The following is a 4,506-nucleotide window of genomic DNA, read 5'->3' as shown; positions in this document are numbered from 1 at the left end:
GTTTACTATGTGTTTGGGTGTTCTTAACAAAATTATTTTGGATTAATCTCTAGGATTTCCAGAATATTTTCTCTGTTTGGCTTTTTGGGTTTGAAGAAATATTCGTCCTGCTGTGCTCTTTCCTTCTTCTTGCTGTTAACTTATGATGCCTTTTAATGATGAATTTTCTAAGTCTTAAAAACTCTCTTCAGTTATGCTTTTTTTTCTCCAGATTATGTGGGATCCTTTTTTTGTAGATTTGTTACTGTTTTAAACCATCTTTGAAATGTTTTTTTGGATGTTCAAGTTAGTCCTTTGGGCAAATTGTTAAACTGATTAATTTATTACTTATTCTTCAGTCCTTTAAGAGCTTATGGAAAGGGCTTTTTCACTTAAGCCGTTTTTTCTTTCTGCAGGTTACGGCGTGAAGTGACTTGATTGAATGGAAGGTTGGCTGCGTAAAGCTTCAGGAAAGCAGGTTTTGAGGCGTGCCAATTCCAAAGAGGGGTTCAACGTGATCAACTGGTTTTGGTCTTTTTGGGCAATGGTTCTTGGGAATTTCGTTCCTACCAGTTGAATTTGCAACAACTTCTTATTAAATTTTGAACATTAAAATGTAATTACTTAGGTTTTTAGGATAAATGTGTATATTGGACTATTTGTAACTTATTAAATTAAAATCTGCTTATAGTTTGGAGTTACAGCACCCACGGTACGGTGGCTGCGGGTGGATTGGAAGGTTGTCTAATTTTTGAACAAGGGCATCTACCTTTGCATGAACATGGTCAAGGCTACTGATTTCGTACATTCCACCCTTTGTTTGGGACTTTTCTACTGGAGTTCTTTCACCTCCCCATTGGTAATGGTTCTGGGCCATGTTTTCAATGAGTTGATAGGCTTCGTTGTATGGCTTATCCCTAAGTGCACCGCCCGCGGCACCGTCTATTGTCAGTCTTGTGTTATACAGAAGCCCGTTGTAAAATGTGTGAATGGTCACCCCGCCTTCGAGACCGTGATGTGGACATATCCTCATCATGTCCTTGTATCTCTCCCATGTTTCGTAGAGAGATTCCACATCTTTTTGCCTGAATCCGTTGATTTGAGCTCTCAGCATAGCAGTTTTGCTCGGCGGAAAATATCGGGATAAGAAAACGTTCTTCAGTTCTTCCCATGTTGTAACGGAGTTGGATGGCAAGGATTACAACCAAGCCCAAGCTCTGTCTCTTAGTGAGAAAGGAAAGAGGCGCAGTCTTATCGCATCTTGAGATACACCATTTGCCTTTACAGTATCTACGTACTGCACAAACTTGGTCAGGTGTTCATTAGGATCGTCCGTAGGATTTCCAGCAAATTGATGTTGTTGGACGACTGATAATAGTCAGGGTTTCAGCTCGAAGTCGTTTCGATTGATAGCGGGGGCAACAATGCTGTTGTGAGGTTCTTGTTGGGACGGGGTAGCGTAGAATTTAAGAGGACGATTATGTGGTCCTTCTTCATCCATGGTTGGTTTTTCTTCTGGTTTAGGAGGAGAGAAGATATCGGGAATATAATACTTTTGTTGATATTCGTGTATTCGGCGTCTCACATATAAGAAACGCTCTAATTCTGGGACTGGTGGTGCTAAGTTATCGCCTTGTGAGCGAGTACTTGGCATACAATCAGGGAAAGAAGGGAGAGAAGATTAGTTTTTGTTTTTACCTTAGTCTATACCGTGCAACGAAAGAATCGCACTATTTGACTAAAACAGGTCCCCGATAACGGCGCCAAAAACTTGATGCTTGTCGTGACTATATATAAAATATAGTCTATCGGGTACTTGACTTCAAGTGCACAGTCCCGATAAAAGTATATATCATTTAAATATTATAAAAATATACACTATTTAATTATTTCTATTTTCTATTTTTTTTAATAATTTCAATTTTGTGTACAAACTTAGACTTCCTCTCTGAAGTAACTCTAAATTACATTCTCACCGAATAATATTGTAGCCTCGTAGGGCCGGTTCTTTTCCTGTGAGAGTTGTGCAGTAGCACAGGGTCTCACTTTTTGTGGGGCCTCAAATTAACTATTATTAGTGAATAAATTAATAAATAAAAATATTTTTGTATCACATATAATAAATAAAATATTAAATGCTGAAAAATAGGATATTTGGAAACCAAACGTTTTTTTTTCTCCTTTCTCACACGTTCTCTCCTCTCTTTATCTGTTAGAGCGGTTTGAAACCAAGAAAAAAAAATCTTATTTTCCCTTTTCAATCCTCTCTTTTATCAGGTTAGTTTATTCAATTAGTTACTTTCCATTTATTTTTATTGTGATTATTTGATTTTGAAGGTAGAAAAAATAATAATTTTAGGTTCATTTTAAATTTTATGGTGAAATCCTATTTTAGTTCCTGTATCAATATTGATTTTAGATTTTAGTTTGTAGGGTGGAAATGAGGGTAACTTGTGTTCTTTATAAAATTATAAGATATAAATAAATAAAATTTTAAGTGGAAATGAGATACTAGTACATTGTATATACTACTCAGTGGTATCAAAATTCAAAACAAGAATACTGTCGGTGTTGGTGACGATGTTTATACCTACTTATTCTCATAAGACCAAATTGTAATTTGGAATCTTTCAAAGCAAAATTAGTATGTATTAGTATTGATATTTTTTATGATTAATTTATAATTTATTTAATTAAATGTAATTTATTTTCTTACTATTAATTTATAATTTGCTTTTAATTTATAATTATTAATTTTTTATGGTACTATAATTTACTATTTTAATTAATTGTAAATAATACCTTTGAACTTTTTGGTACTTCATTTGATTAATATATAATTTTATCTTTTGTTTATCATTTTTAATCATTAAAATTTATATATATATATATATATATATATATATATATATATATATATATATATATATATATATATATATATATATATATATATATATATATATGCCAAATTTTAAAATTAGAATAGGGCATCTGAATTGATTGGGCCGGCCGTAACCAAGCATAATAAGACAAAGTGAACTTCATAAGTGAGGTTAAACTTTATCTTTAAACTAAGGGCTTGTTTGAAACTGTTTTAAACAGTTTTATAATTTTTAAAAATTGAAAAACAAAAAACTTGTTTGATATGTTTGTTTTTCAAAACTATTTCTAAAAACACTTTTAAAATTTAGTGTTTTAAAATCTAAAAAATAGAAACTATCAAAATATGTTTTCCTTTTCAATTTTCAGTTTTACTTTTCAATTTTCAATTGAGGTAAGGTAAAAAAAAACATTATTTCATTAATCACGATATAGTAATTACTTACAATATTTTTTAATTATAATATTTCACTCTCAATCTATTGTTAATCTTCATTTATTGTTAATGAAAATTAAAATTCTCACTCTCAATTATTCTCTCTCTAATTAATCCTCTTAATTGTATACTTTTATATATTAAGTAAATTGTATATATATATTCAAACCAACACTCAAATATAATTTTTATACATTATGTGAATTGTATATTTTATCATTAATTATTAAAAATATTTTAATGAACTTAAATGTATATTAGCTGAATTTTTATATTTTCAAAAAATATATCATAATTATTTTTATTTAGTAAAACAGATTTTTAAAATATAGATTATCAAATAAGTTATATTGTTCTATTTCAAAAAAAATAGTTTTTACAAATTATAGTATCAAACATATTTTTTCACTTTTTAATTTTTAAAACAGTTTTCAAAAATTGAATTACCAAATGAATTCTTTTTATTTTTTTTCTCAAAAACAAATTTACAAAATAGATTTGTAAAACAGATTTTAAAAATTAAAATTGAGAAGAGATTCAAACAGGTCCTAAATCTTTGTTTTTATTATTTATATGGGGTGTTCTTTTATGTTTGTTTTATGGAATGATGACTATTTTGGAATCAATTATATTGTTTATCTAAGTGGGAAAGCTCTCTTTCCATCATATATATATATATATATATATATATATATATATATATATATATATATATATATATATATATATATATATATATATATATATATATATATATATATATATATATATATATATATATTCTCCCATCATAATGAAAAATAAAAACTCCCTCTAATTTTCGGAGATGTTTCTTTGGATACACCTTTTTTTACATACATCTTAGATAAAATTGTTGAGAAACCCTTATTTTATTAAAATTTAATAGGGAGATCAGATGTAACTCCGTATGCATAAAAGGTTAATCAAGAGATGAATCTTCGTTTTGTCTCTTAGTTAAATATCCAGTGAGTTTTTCGAAACTGCATCTCTGAAATATGTTTTGTTAATTAAAACGAAAAACAACTAGGAACAATGAAAAAATAGTGGAACAAAAACATAAATTAACTTGAAAATAAACATTCCATATTTATAAGTTAAAGTTAACATAAATTTGACATTACATTTAATTATAAATTGGTGGTTGAGGATGTTGCAACATCCTTAGAAATCTTCAGTCGATCTTGCAA

The 4,506-nt window shown here is 28.9% G+C and overlaps 1 non-coding gene across 1 annotated transcript; it reads left to right on the top strand.

The window, feature by feature from the left end:
* Positions 1–986: 986 nt before the first annotated feature.
* Positions 987–1,093, top strand: LOC127108661 (small nucleolar RNA R71). The gene has a single exon (XR_007796185.1). It is a non-coding gene; the product is annotated as a small nucleolar RNA R71 (small nucleolar RNA).
* The last annotated feature ends 3,413 nt before the right edge of the window (positions 1,094–4,506 follow it).

The sequence above is a fragment of the Lathyrus oleraceus genome, chromosome 7 (assembly GCF_024323335.1).
Source record: "Lathyrus oleraceus cultivar Zhongwan6 chromosome 7, CAAS_Psat_ZW6_1.0, whole genome shotgun sequence".
Taxonomy (NCBI): Eukaryota; Viridiplantae; Streptophyta; class Magnoliopsida; order Fabales; family Fabaceae; genus Lathyrus; species Lathyrus oleraceus.
This window is presented reverse-complemented; position numbering and strand designations above follow the sequence as displayed.